Below are 15,758 nucleotides of genomic sequence, written 5' to 3'. Positions count from 1 at the left end.
GAAAGGTCACTGTGCTTTTAGTGAGCTGACTACTATTTTAAATACTGCCTGTGTCATATGTGTGCCACACATGAAATTTACATTTACCAAAATGGCCCCGGAGAAGGTGGTCTCACCCGTCTATCCCGAAAGCGTCTATCAAGTCGTATGGCCAACGACATGGCAGCCTCCAAGGACTGAGGGGTTTCATATACTGTCAAGGCATCTTTCAACCTTTCAGTAAGCCCCTCACAAAATTGACTTCTAAGGGCTGAGTCATTTCATTTGAAATCCGTTGCCCATCTACGGAATTCCGAACTGTACGTCTCCATTGACCGATTCCCCTGCTGAAGTTGATGTAGCCTAGACTCAGCCAAGGCGACTTGGTCAGGGTCATCATAGATGAGGGCCAGAGCCCCAAAAAACTCCTCCACAGACTGTAGACAAACCGAGTCCTGCGGTAAAGAAAACGCCCACGACTGAGGATCTCTCTGCAGTAGAGAGATCACAATACCAACCCGTTGCTCTTCATTTCCGGAGGAGTGAGGATGAAGTTTAAAATACAGTTTGCAGGCCTCCTTGAATACAAAAAAAACTTGTCCCTACCTCCTGAAAACCTGTCCGGGAGGGCAACCTTGGGTTCAGGCTGGGCAGGTCTACCTACAGGGACCCCCACATTAGCGACCTGTAACCGCTGATGCTGCTGCTGAACCTCACAGCGGAGGTCATTCACCTCCAGGGACATATAGAGGAACTGCTCGGCGAGCTCTGAAACAGTACCCATACCAAGGGAGTAAGGGAAAAAAAAGTAAACGCCCAAAACACACAGAAGTGTCAGTTTCTTTTTTTTTTCCTTTTCAAAATGTGCTCCGCCGGCGATAATGTCACACAAGGTGTGGGAAAGACTTAGTGCAACACAAAGGGAAGAGGGAAAGGGAGCCCAGACTCTAGGGAAAGGGGGAAAGTGGAGACCTCCTAGGTTGATCTAGCATCACCCTGTCTTTCCTAACATCCTTGTATTGGCTCTTCGCCAATCGCCGCACGCGTGCCTCGCCCTGTCTGTCGCTGGCGTATGGCTAAAGCTAGGGAAGGAAGGAGATGAGCACTAGTCGATCTCTGCTAAACATTATAGACAACAAGGGTGGACAAACGGGGAAATTGCTTTAGACGAATCCAGACAAATGCGCACACGTCCTCAAGCTCCAGAGGGGATGAGGTACTGCTCTTGCTAAGGCATTCACAAGTTCTAATGAATATCGCCGGCACCTCCCTCTGAAGCACAGCAGGTATTTATACACCCAGGCAGGGTGTTAATTAGCCAGAGGGAGGTAGCCGCTGGGTCCTAGAGACAGAATCTAAGAAGATGTCTGTAATGCCAAACGTAGAGATCTCCTGCAACCAATTGCAGGGCAACTGTCTGTCACCTCTGACACACCCGTGACAGTCTAATACAGTAATCAGTGCACTGTATGTATCAGGAAAACTGCGTAGCAATATGACTATAACATTGCTGTCTTTCATATCCTCACCCACAGATCTCAATTGTGCAATTATATTTATGTGCTCCTGCATATGTTTTTATTTGCCAAGTCTCATTTTGAACAGTTTCCTTAGTAGAAATAGCTTGGCGTATAGACTGGATCTCTCATGCAGGTTTTGCAGAGCATTTCCCATGCTTTTAGCAATGTTTTCCTGTCTTTTATATATCAGTTAGTCATTCACCATTAAATAAGCTTTTTTATGGATCTTGCCTGTTTGTTTTGCTTGTTAGATTCCTGATTATTAATTTGTGATCTATGTATAATAATAATCTCCCACAAGTCATTTCTAGAGATGAGCGTTGTTCTACTCGAACTGTTCGCCAATCTCAAATTCGAGCTGTTTTGGGCGGTGTTCGAGCCGTTCGGCGAACACGAACAATTTGAGAAAAATTCGGCTGTTCGAGGTTATGTTCGATAACTGTTCGTGCACCAAAATCATAACTGGATTTTTTCTCAGTAATGATGAAAATTAATGTTAATACGCAGTTTGAGTGTACAGCGGGGTGGGGGGAGGGGCAGGGGATGGATCTCTGCAGGAACAATGAAGATCTCCATTTTTTTTTTCTCTTTCCCGCATTTGCAGTGGGGAGGTGCAATCTGTCAGCCTATCAGCAGCGCACACACGGAGCGAAGTGCTTTTTTTCACACAAGCAAGGGCATGTGTGATTGGCAGTGTATGTCACATGTCCTTGCCCTATAAGACCAAGCAATTTTCCCCGTCGCCACCATTTTCTCACTGCTGCAGCTGCGTGTTAGACGGCACCGCTGTTGCTGTGTGCGCTATACCTTGTTAATTTCAAGCCAATTTTCGCACAAATATACAGATAGCTTGGGAGTAGGGAATAGTTGTGATTGCAGTCTTTTTAAGGACTAGGTTACAGCATTTCCTACGACTTTTATCAGGGAGGTCTGTGCTCTTAAATAGATAGGTTGTTGGAGTAAAGACTAATTGTAATTGGAGTCCTTTTCAGGACTAGGTTACATCAGTTCCTATCAGTTTTTGCCAGGCAGGTCTGTGCCAGTGCTGTGCAAGTTTTTTTCACAGCATTTGGCTGAATCTAGCAAAGCTAATCCTTTTTGGCCTATTGCAGAGTGTGTTAGTCAGTGGAGTAGCCTATCTGTGTTGCAAGATATAACACCTGTGTATAGAATACCAATTTTTTTACTGCACCTAGTGAAGTAAAATCTTTTGGGCATAGCATCATTATATTAGTCCATCTATACTGACCTCCATCAGGTTGCAAATTAAAACTAATTTTTATCTGCATCTACAGTACCTCTGAAAAAATATTTGGGCTTCTAGCTGTGTGTGGGACTTGTTGTATTAGTCCATCTATACTGACCTCCATCAGGTTGCAAACTGAATATATTTTTTTCTGCATCTACCTCTGAAAAAATATTGGGCTTCTAGCTGTGTGTGGGACTTGTTGTATTAGTCCATCTATACTGACCTCCATCAGGTTGCAAACTGAATATATTTTTTTCTGCATCTACCTCTGAAAAAATATTGGGCTTCTAGCTGTGTGTGGGTCTTGTTCTATTAATCCATCTATACTGACCTCCATCAGGTTGCAAACTGAATATAATTTTTTTCTGCATCTAGCTCTGAAAAAATATTTGGCCTTCTAGTAGTGTGTCGGACTTTCTCTATTAGTCCATCTATACTGACCTCCATCAGGTTGCAAATTAAAACTAATTTTTATCTGCATCTACAGTACCTCTGAAAAAATATTTGGGCTTCTAGCTGTGTGTGGGACTTGTTGTATTAGTCCATCTATACTGACTTCCATCAGGTTGCAAACTGAATATATTTTTTTCTGTATCTACCTCTGAAAAAATATTGGGCTTCTAGCTGTGTGTGGGACTTGTTGTATTAGTCCATCTATACTGACCTCCATCAGGTTGCAAACTGAATATATTTTTTTCTGCATCTACCTCTGAAAAAATATTGGGCTTCTAGCTGTGTGTGGGTCTTGTTCTATTAATCCATCTATACTGACCTCCATCAGGTTGCAAACTGAATATAATTTTTTTCTGCATCTAGCTCTGAAAAAATATTTGGCCTTCTAGTAGTGTGTCGGACTTTCTCTATTAGTCCATCTATACTGACCTCCATCAGGTTGCAAACTGAATATAATTTTTTTCTGCATCTAGCTCTGAAAAAATATTTGGCCTTCTAGTAGTGTGTCGGACTTTCTCTATTAGTCCATCTATACTGACCTCCATCAGGTTGCAAATTAAAACTAATTTTTATCTGCATCTACAGTACCTCTGAAAAAATATTTGGGCTTCTAGCTGTGTGTGGGACTTGTTGTATTAGTCCATCTATACTGACCTCCATCAGGTTGCAAACTGAATATATTTTTTTCTGCATCTACCTCTGAAAAAATATTGCGCTTCTAGCTGTGTGTGGGACTTGTTGTATTAGTCCATCTATACTGACCTCCATCAGGTTGCAAACTGAATATATTTTTTTCTGCATCTACCTCTGAAAAAATATTGGGCTTCTAGCTGTGTGTGGGTCTTGTTCTATTAATCCATCTATACTGACCTCCATCAGGTTGCAAACTGAATATAATTTTTTTCTGCATCTAGCTCTGAAAAAATATTTGGCCTTCTAGTAGTGTGTCGGACTTTCTCTATTAGTCCATCTATACTGACCTCCATCAGGTTGCAAACTGAATATATTTTTTTCTGCATCTACCTCTGAAAAAATATTTGGCCTTCTAGTAGTGTGTCTGACTTTCTCTATTAGTCCATCTATACTGACCTCCATCAGGTTGCAAATTAAAACTAATTTTTATCTGCATCTACAGTACCTCTGAAAAAATATTTGGGCTTCTAGCTGTGTGTGGGACTTGTTGTATTAGTCCATCTATACTGACCTCCATCAGGTTGCAAACTGAATATATTTATTCCCTGCATCTACCTCTGAAAAAATATTGGGCTTCTAGCTGTGTGTGGGACTTGTTCTATTAATCCATCTATACTGACCTCCATCAGGTTGCAAATTCAAAATAATTTTTTTCTGCATCTAACCCAGCCAATAGTTTTGGCCTAATACCACAGTTTGGCCACTCAGCTCTGCTCGGTTACCATCCATTGTTTTTTTGTGCAAACAACTCCAGAGTTGTGAATTAGTTAACCACCAAAATGAGTGGAAAAAGGCCTGCTGCTGGTGGAAAGGGGAATAGGCGTGTTGGGAAGGGGAAAAAAGGTTGTGTCCGTGGGGTAGGTGTTAAAGCAACAGTAACATCTGCAGAAGAAAGACCATCTTCCAGCCAAACTAAAATGTCTACTTCTTTTAGCGGACAATGTGATAAGATCCCTTTCTTACGGCCACGCCAATCGCTACAAATTCCAGATGAGGCACAAAAACAGCAGGTGCTTCAACGGATATCAAGTGCTCCTTTAAGTGGGCTCTCCTCCACATCAACTTCAACATCACAAATACTCCAGTCCTCAAAGGTGTCACCCAAATCGCACTTGCTTCCTCACAGCTCCCAAATCTCCAGCTGCCCGTCTGAGTATGAGGTAGAACAGATGGTTGAGTCTGCAGAGCTGTTTACTCATACTATAGCCTGGGAATCAGAGGTCGACTCCAGCGCTTTTGTGAATCCAGACGAGGAAATGATCTGCACTGATGCCCAGAATCTTTATGAGTCGGATCCAGGACCAGACGCAGAAGGTTCTGACCATAATGTAGACCCTCATTCCCAAACTGTAACTCCTGCTGGTGGAGACAATGAGGAAGACGATGATAAGACTCAAATACCTGATTGGAGCGACAACTTTAGTTTTTTGTCAGGGCAGGAACTGGTTGGCTCTGAGGACGACGGGTGTGATAACGCACAGGGTGATGATGATGAGGTCGGAGATCCCACTTACTGTCAACCCACAGTCAGCCAAGAGATGAGGTCAGCAGAGGAGGTGGAGGAAGATGCTAGTGACGACGAGGTCAGGTTGCGCCTTCCTGGACAGAGACGTAGTACTGGAAGCACGTCAACAACTGCATCCTCAAACACAACTCTGCCTCTCACCACAAGTCGTGGTGGCTCTTCAGGTCGCATGGGTGCTAAGCCTTGCATAGCCTGGGCATTTTTTCAGATCGATAAAGATGACCCAACTCGTGTTATCTGTAACATTTGTCAGCAAAAGCTAAGTAGAGGCCAAAAAATACATAGTTTGAGTACTTCATGCATGAACCGGCACATGGACATGAAGCATAAGTTGCAGTGGGAAGCTCAGTGTGCTACAATGCGGTCTAGCCGGCCGGGCCAACCACCGTCTGCCATATCTTGTGCATCCGCGGCCTCTTCATCCTCTGTGACTGGGGGGACAGCAGTCACACCTGTTTTGGGGCGCAGACCTGCCACCTCTTTACCCGCAACAGCCAGCGTGATTGGCAGGTCATCATTTTCTTTGGAGGTGGTAACACCAGCTGGTCTTGAGCGCTGTCCGACATCGATAGCACCACCTTTGGATCAAGGCAACCTAACATGTCCGCCTGCATCTTCCTCACAGACCGGCAGCTTGCCGGGGACACCCTTATCAACCCCGTCTAAGCACAATAGCCAGCCCTCGGTCCCTCAGATGTGGACAAGTAAAAGACCATTTCCTCCTAGCCATGAGAAAGCTAAGAGGTTGAATTTCACCATCTGCAAGCTCTTGGCTACAGAAATGCTGCCTTTCCGCCTGGTGGACACAGAGGATTTTCGAGACCTTATGTCCGTCGCAGTGCCCCAGTACCAGATGCCCAGTCGGCACTACTTCTCAAAGAAAGGTGTGCCTGCGCTCCACCAGCATGTCGCACACAACATCACCGCTTCTTTGAGAAACTCTGTGTGTGACAGGGTGCATTTCACCACAGACACTTGGACGAGTAGGCATGGACAGGGGCGTTACATGTCGCTGACTGGGCACTGGGTAACTATGGTGACAGCAGGACAAGGGGCTGCTGTCCAAGTCTTGCCGTCCCCACGAGTTGTGCGTCAATCCTCTTTATGTCATTTTTCCTCCACTGCTTCTGCCTCCTCAACCTCCTCTCGGTCTTCCACCTGCACCCAAAGCCTGTCTGGTCATGCCACAAGCTTTCTAACTGCGCAGAAGGGATCCTGCACACCTCCTTACTATGCTGGCAGTAGGGCTCAATGTCATCAGGCGGTTTTTACATTGAAATGTCTGGGAAATGTGAGTCACACAGCTGAGGAGTTGTGGTCAGCTCTGGAGAACCAATTTCATGAATGGTTGTCTCCACTGGACCTGAAACCAGGGAAGGCCGTGTGCGACAATGCTGCAAACCTGGGTGCGGCCCTTCGCCGGGGCAATGTCACACACGTGCCTTGTATGGCTCACGTGTTGAACCTGGTTGTCCAGCAATTTTTAGCCCACTATCCCAGACTAGATGGCCTTCTGCAGAGGGCACGGTCGCTGTGTGCTCACTTCCGCCGTTCGCATCCCGCAGCTCAGCGACTTACATCTCTACAGAAGTCGTTGGGCCTGCCACTTCACCGGCTAAAATGCGATGTGCCTACCCAGTGGAATTCAACTCTGCACATGTTGCAGCGACTGTGGCAGCACCGACAGGCCCTGGTGCAATACGTTCTGACGTATAGCCTGGGCCAACGAGATTCAGAGGTGGGGCAAATCACGCTGGAGGAGTGGTCTCAGATCAGGGACCTATGCACCCTTCTGCACAGTTTTGAAATGGCGACGAAGATGTTTAGTGCTGACGATGCCATTATCAGCATGACTATTCCGGTGATTTACATGCTGGAGCACATGTTAAACAGAATTCGGAGTCAGGTGGTGGCACAAGAGGAGGTGGAGGAAGTAGATGAGGAGGAGTTGTATGCGGAAGGGCTAACATCTGCAAGGTCCAGACGGTCGGCAGCACCAAGGCGGCAGGCATGTGAGGGTGGGGGAGATGATTTTACCAGGGCGCATGGTAGCAGCCAAACAAGTGAGGAAGGTGCAGGAGCCCAGGAAGAAGTGGAGGACGAACTGATGGAAGACTCATCAGATGAGGGAGACCTTGATCACATTTCTGTTGTGCGAGGTTGGGGGGAGAGGACAGAGGAAGGAAGCATGATTGCTACCTCGCCACCAACACAACAGGGACTTGGTGCTCCTGGATGCGCAACACACATGAGTGCCTTCTTGCTGCACTACCTGCAACATGACCCTCGAATTGTGAGAATTAGAAATAATCCTGACTACTGGGTTGCCACACTGTTAGATCCCCGGTACAAAAGTAAATTTGCAGAAATTATTCCTGCCATAGAAAGGGATGCACGCATGCAGGAGTATCAGCAGAGACTGTTGCAGAATCTTACATGTGCTTTTCCACAAAATACCAGTGGTGCACGTAGTGAATCTCACAGTTCCAACTTGCCAACCGTGGGACCGTCAAGTGTTCAGCATTCAAACCGTAACAGAACCACAGTATCTGCTGGTAACATCAATTTTGCGGAATCATTTCACCACTTTTTTAGCCCATCCTTTGCAAGGCCACAGGAGACAAGAAGTCTGACACATAGTCAACGCCTAGAGACGATGGTACAGGAGTATCTCCAAGTAAACATTGAAGCCACGACTGTGTCACTGGACCCTTGCTCTTTTTGGGCTTCCAATCTGGATAAATGGCCGGAGCTAGCCACTTACGCCTTGGAGATCTTGTCATGCCCCGCAGCCAGCGTTCTGTCTGAACGTGTGTTCAGCGCTGCTGGTGGTGTGCTGACAGATAAGCGCACGCGGCTCTCCACTGATAATGTAGACAGACTCACGTTCATAAAGATGAACAAATCATGGATCCGAAACGACTTTTCTACCCCTGTGTCATCCTGGGGAGAGTAAAAGCTTGATGATTGGTTAAAATCACCCTACCAACCGTTTTAAGCTTTCAAATTACTAATCATGTTTATCTGTATCTTGACTGGAAAATAATTTGGGCTTTGTAGCAGTGTGCAGCACTGATCCTATTAGGCCATCTATAATAAGCTTCACCAGATTTAAAATTAAAAATAATTTTTAGCTGCATCTAGCCCGGAAAATAATTTTGGGGCTCCGAGATGCGCAAGACACATAAGTGCCTTCTTGCTGCACTACCTGCAGCATGACCCTCATATTGTCAGAATTCGAAGTAATCATGACTACTGGGTTGCCACACTCTTAGATCCCCCAAACTTTTCGATCAACCTTTTCATTTTAATAAAGACCAAAAAAATGGTCATTTTTGAAATTATAAGCATTAGCAGGTTGTTAGAAACTGAAATCAAACAGTTTTCAACTCAAAACTTTATTCTAGGTGATGTTACATTTTCACATAGGACCCCTTGTTCGAAAGGAGCTTCTGAACTCTCTCGTCCATTGAATTTGTCAGGTTTTGGATGGTTTCTGCTTCAATTGTTTTGCATGAGGACAGAATACCCTCCCAGAGCTGTTGCTTAGATGTGAACTGCCTCCCGCCATCATAGACACTCCTTTTAATGATGCTCCAAAGGTTCTGAATGGGGTAGAGGTCAGGGGAGCATGGGTGTCACACCATAAGTTTGTCCCCTTTTATGCCCATATCAGCCAGAGATGCAGATGTTTTATGTGCAGCATGAGATGGTGCATTATCATGCAGAAAAATGATCTTGCTGTGAAATACACGGTTCTTCTTCTTGAACCATGGCAGGAAGTGCTGTTTGAGAAAATCCACATAGATTATGGAGTTCATCTTTAGCGCCTTCAGGGATCCTAAAGGGGCCGACAATCTCTCTCCCCATGATTCCAGCCCAAAACATTACTCCACCTCCTCCTTGTTGGCGCTGTAGCCGTGTTTGCATGGGGTGTCCATCAACCAGCCATCCTCCACTCCATTCATCTGGACCATCGAGCGCTGCACGGCACTCATCCGTGAACAAAACAGTTTTGAAATCAGTCTTCATGTAATGTTTGGCCCACTGGAGCCGTTTCTGCTTGTGTGAAGTGGATAGAGGAGGTCGACAGGATGGCATATGCACAGCTGCAAACCTCTGAAGGACCCTGCATCTTGTTGTTCGGGGGACGTTGGAGGCACAAGCAGCTTCAAAAACTTGTCTGCTGCTATGACAAGGCTTTTTTGCCGCTGCTGTTTCAACCTGACGTAATTGCCTGTAGGAAAGAGTCCTCAATTTGCCCTTATCAGCACGCACACGTGTGTACTGTGAATCAGCTACATACTTCTTGATTGCCAAGACACTTCATCCTGATCATCGCACAATGTTGATTGTAGTCATGCCTTGACCTAAACACTCCACAATTTGTTGCTTCTCAGCAGCCGACACATCCTTTTTCTTTCCCATTTTGGCAGAAAATGTAGGCTGCTTAATAATGTGAGAGAGCCTTCTTAAGTAGTCTTGCCTTTCATTGGACACACCTGCCAAACTAATTAGCACAGGTGTCTGCAATTGCTTACAGTGATATAAAGAGCCCTGACACACATCACCATCAATGAGTTTAACTGACAAACAAACAAATTCTTCCCTTATCACTCCTAAACACTTTTTGCATAATAATTTGGAACGCGGTGTACATGTGCTTTTCCACAAAAAACCAGTGGTTCACGTAGTGAATCTTACAGTTCTAACTTGCCAACCGTGGTCTGTATGGAATTGTTCAATAAAGGGCCCAAAATTAAGATAACATAGATGGGAGAGGTCTCTATGAATAGGAATTCCTAAGTATTTGATACCCTGTGAGGGCCAGGCAAAGGGAAAGTTGGACTGGATGGAATCCTATATGGATTTAGGGAGGGAGACATCGAGGGCCTCAGACTTCGCTGCATTGATTTTAAAATTTTACCATGTAACAAAGTGATCTATTTCAGCCATAACAGCAGGGATGGATATATGTGATTGAGTGATATATACTAGGACATCATCAGCAAATAGAGAGCACTTGTACTCGGTGCCTCCCACCTCAATCCACCTAATATTGGGGTTATGGCGAATTGATGAGAGCAGGTGCTCCGTCACTAGGATGTATAAGAGAGGGGACAGAGGACATCCCTGCCTTGTCCCATTGGTGATTGTGAAAGGTGATGAAAATGTTCTGACGCACCCCCTGGGCCTTGGGACACCCGGAGCCAGACCCTTTTTGGTGGATGCTGGTGGTTGTAGTCTTCGTGGCGGCGATCCGGTTCCGTGGCTCAGGGTGGTCAAACCAGTGGCGGAACTATTTATGTGGTTTTGATGTTTAAATGTCCGACTACGCCACCCGTGGATTGCGGTCAGAGTGAACCGCCGCTACAGGGCAGACCGCTAAGGCTGGTGTTGTGGGTGCAGCAGAGCGTAGCATAACTCCCCACGGGAGGAGTATAGCCTCAGGGCAGTGTATGCGGAGGATGGGGGTGATGGTGCAGGGCAGCAGCAGTAACGACGCGGAGTCAGTGATGCAGTTCAGGGCCTTTACTCACAGTTCTTATTATCCAGACCACGTCTGCAGGTAACGGCTGCCCACGTCGTACTGTGCTCACCAGGTGAGGGGCTCAGACAACTCCCAGATAACTTTGGAGCGCTTCACAGGACCCCCTTTGTGTGTCCTTTGTCTGGCCTTTCTTACCAACACTTCTGTCCGGCTGCCTCGGGCCTCCTCTTGGTAAACTTGGCGCCAGTTTCCCTGACCCTATGTGGTGCCTTCCTAGCGGGTGGAGCAAGGGGCTGCGCCACATAAAATGTCAGAGCCTCCGGTTTCTAGCTGAGGGTCGTTTCCTGCCTCCACTAGTTCGGGGACCGGTCTCCCCCTTTGGCCTGACCCCTCCACGCAGGTGGATTCGGGCGTGCGGTGGCGACTCGCCCGTCCACACCCCTGGGATCCCTTCATTCCTCGTTCCTGGAGCCTTCTCCGCTCCTCTTCCTTCCTTCTCCCTCTTGCAGGCCTGGGCCTCTGTTACTAGGCCCGCCTCCGGAGCAGAGCTCATGCAGAGCCCCTGCTCCCTGCCACTTCTGCTCAGACTTCTCTGCACTGAACTAAGATGGTGCCCACCTTTTATACTCCCTTCTCAATGCACCCAGGAACTGCTTCCTCCCTGCTCCTGCACTGCAGGGTTCCCCTTCCTCAGTGTTCCCTCCCCCCACTCCAGCCAGGGACAGGGACTGTCGTGCCCATCTCAGGGGCATATTGGTCGCCCTGCCCCACGGCAATGTGGTGTAATGCATGCAGGTGTCGGGTCCTGATCCACACTCCATCCTTATCTGAGAGTGAGATATCACACCTCTGGGTGAGGTGCAATATGTCTGTAGCAACCGAGCCCTCGGTGCTACAGTTCCATTTATCTTCAGCCTAGGTGACGTATTGTGATACAGGGCCGTGATTTTGGCTATAAAAGGGTCCCCTAGACCCCTACCCCAAGCTTTTTAAGAGAATCATATATGGCGTGCCAGGAGACTCTATGGAATGCTTTCTCAGCATCCAACGAGAGTATCTACTTACAAATTTTTAACTGCATCTATCCCAGGAAATACTTTGTGCCTAGTAGCAGTGTCTGCTAGTCAGCGGATTATCCCGGCTGTTAAGCAAGCTACACCACCTGTAGTTTGGACACTTAATTTTTTCAAAGGAAATGCTTCGGGACCACGGGATACTTAGTGAAGAGCATCAGGAGGCACCCCAAGGCACAGGGGCTGGGACTGGCACTAGGATGCCTTGCGGTGGACAGCCGAGCTCGATCCTTATAAAAGCTTTTTAACTGCAGCAGCTTTAGTGGACGCTACTGGAGCTGGAATTACGCGGTTGCTGGCATGAGACTTGCCCTCTAATAGATCCTTGTAAATGGATTTAAAGTGTATTCATTCAAATTAGAGGGACAATTTAAATTAAAAAGCTTAGAGCTGCCTCCACCACAGGGGGGCTCTCTCGACCCACCAGCGGACAGGCACCAGTATTGGGAGAGGGGGGCTGGCCGTCAGGGTTCACCGCGGCTCTGGCACAAACCCGGCGACGCGGAGGTGGCACGGGCAGGAGCGGACTGAATGTGTCGGCTTCTCACTTTTTGGATTTTAGAAGGGCATGACATGCCTATATCTGTGTCTCCCCCTCCTTTTACTCCTCCACCTCTTTTCTTTTCGCATGACTATATGTACTTGTCACTTTTCCATGTGTTAGTTGTGTCTTCTGAGCAGTTTGTCAGCTTTTGGACACCTTTGAAGGTGTTTTCTATGTGTTTCTATGTGTTTTTGTTTGCCTGCCATTGGTTTTAACGGTGTTCGACGAACCGAACCGAACTCGAACACTACGGGGGTGGCTCAACACTAGTTATTTCTGGACAGTCACACTTTTTTTGTGTGTACACTGTGTGCAGAATTATTAGGCAAGTTGTATTTTAGAGGATTATTTTTATTATTGATCAACAACTATGTTCTCAATCAACCGAAAAGACTCATAAATATCCAAGCTTAATATTTTTGGAAGTTGGAGTGGCTTTTTTTTAGATTTGGCTATCTTAGGAGGATATCTGTTTGTGCAAGTAACTATTACTGTGCAGAATTATTAGGCAACTTAATAAAAACCAAATATAATCCAATCTCGCTTGTTTATTTTCACCAGGTAAGCCAATATCAGTGCACAAAATTTAGAAATAAACATTTCTGACATGCAAAAACAAAAACCAAAAAAATTAGTGATCAATATAGCCACCTTTCTTTATGATGACACTCAACAGCCTTCCATCCATAGATTCTGTCAGTTTCTTGATCTGTTTTCGATCAACATTGCGTGCAGCAGCCACCACAGCCTGCCAGACACTGTTCCGAGAGGTGTACTGTTTTCCCTCCCTGTAGATCTCACATTTTATAATGGACCACAGGTTCTCTATGGGGTTCAGATCAGGTGAACAAGGGTGCCATGTCATTATTTTTTCTTCTTTTAGACCTTTACTGGCCAGCCGCACTGTGGAGTAGTTGGATGCATGTGATGGAGCATTGTCCTGCATGAAAATCATGTTTTTCTTGAACGATACCAACTTCTTCCTGTACCACTGCTTGAAGAAGTTTTCTTCCAGAAACTGGCAGTAGGTCTGGGAGTTGAGCTTCACTCCATCCTCAACCCGAAAAGGTCCCACAGGTTCATCTTTGATGATACCAGCCCATACCAGTACTCCACCTCCACCTTGCTGGCGTCTGAGTCGGAGTGGAGCTCTCTGCCCATTACTGATCCAGCTTCTGGCCCATCCATCTGACCCATCAAGAGTCACTCTCATTTCATCAGTCCATAAAACCTTTGAAAAATCATTCTTAAGATATTTCTTGGCCCATTCTTGACGTTTTATCTTATGTTTCTTGTTCAAAGGTGGTCGTTTTTCAGCCTTCCTTACCTTGGCCATGTCCCTGAGCATTGCACACCTTGTGCTTTTTGATACTCCAGTAACGTTGCAGCTCTGAAATATGGCAAAACTGGTGGCGAATGGCATCTTGGCAGCTTCACACTTGATTTTCCTCAATTCATGGGCAGTTATTTTGCGCCTTTTTTGGCCAACACGCTTCTTGCGACCCTGTTGGCTATTTGCCATGAAACGCTTGATTGTTCGGTGATCACGCTTCAAAAGTTTGGAAATTTCAAGACTGCTGCATCCCTCTGCAAGACATCTCACAATTTTGGACTTTTCAGAGCCCGTCAAATCTCTCTTCTGACCCATTTTGCCAAAGGAAAGGAAATTGCCTAATAATTAAGCACACCTTATATAGGGTGTTGATGTCATTAGTCAACACCCCTCCTCATTACAGAGATGCACATCACCAGATTTACTTAATTGGTAGCTAGGAGTAGGACAACATGTATAAAAAGTATCAAAGTGATCAAAATACGCATTTGCCTAATAATTCTGCATGCGGTGTATATACGGTTTCTTACTTGTATACAGCCTTGCTGTGTTCATTGCTGGATTGGCTTTCAACAAAATAATCAGCATTCAACATTGTGGGAGAATGATCTGTTTTAGGCCACATTCACACGTTCATAGAATCATAAAATATTAGAGTTGGAGGGGACCTCCTGGGTCATCTGGTCCAACCCCCTGCTCAATGCAGGATTCACTAAACCATCTCAGACAGATGTCTGTCCAGCCTGTGTGTGAAGACTTCCATTGAAGGAGAACTCGCCACCTCTCGTGGCAGCCTGTTCCACTCATTGATCACCCTCACTGTCAAAAAGTTTTTTCTAATATCTAATCTGTATCTTCTCCCTTTCAATTTCATTCCATTGCTTCTCATGTTTCCATGTACAACTGAGATCCCTCTACCTTGTGACATCCCTTCAGCCATTTGTAGACAGCTATTAAGTCTCCTCTTAGCCTTTTTTTTTTTCTTGTCTAGATGTAAAATCTTGCATTTCTCCCTATCAAATATCATTCTACTAGTCGCTGCCCATTGATCAAGTTCAGTGTTTGGTCAGTATTTTACATCAATATTTGTAAGCCAAATCCTGTAGTAGAACAGTCGGAGAATGCTTGGACCCGCAGAAGCGCTTGGATAGGCGCGAAACGGTTGTTGTTCTTTTCTATTTCCCCGCTCCCCTTGCTTTTTCCAAAAGGATTGTCCTGCCACATGGAATAAAGGATATTACTTTTTAAATAAAATGGTGAGTGCTGTTTTTTCTACTACTTCTACTGCAGTATTAACAATTGAAGCATCAATAAAATATATCAGTAAGTTAGATATCTTCTTCTATAGCTCATTTTTGCATATGTTTTACTTGGACAGCCACTTTCATACAAAAATATTATGTTTTCAAATACTGAATATTAATTAGCAGTTATGTTATTTTTTATGTTTTTCAGAATTCAATGAATTATTGATATTTGTTCATGATTATCTAGGTTTCCTCTTCCCTAAGTTCTCTGGTGCTTGCTGCATGCAGTTATTTATTCGTTGGTTGGTCAGGACACACATTCCCAGCAGGAAGTAAGGCACACAATGACACTTTCTTCTACTTTATAAAATTTATGTTCTGCTTCATCGAATAATGCATTTTCCATTTAGTAGAATAGATCATGACAAACAATGTCCTATAACACCGCCATTTACTAGAGAGATGAATGCCAAGTCTCCAGAAAAGCTAATTGCAGACAGAAATCTGCTCACTAATCTGTACAATTCCCCAAACTAAAGATCAGCAAATGTTACAGGAATATTTGTTTTATGTTATATGCAAAATGTTAATTTATTCTATTTATAATATCCAGGATGAAATATTTTATCTCTAGTACATTGGCAGGAATTT

Source organism: Phyllobates terribilis, unplaced genomic scaffold, assembly GCF_046119375.1.
Source record: "Phyllobates terribilis strain yellow unplaced genomic scaffold, ASM4611937v1 Scaffold_2__4_contigs__length_985480577, whole genome shotgun sequence".
Classification (NCBI taxonomy): domain Eukaryota; kingdom Metazoa; phylum Chordata; class Amphibia; order Anura; family Dendrobatidae; genus Phyllobates; species Phyllobates terribilis.
The sequence above is the reverse complement of the archived record's forward strand: the minus strand, read 5'-3'. Positions refer to the sequence as shown.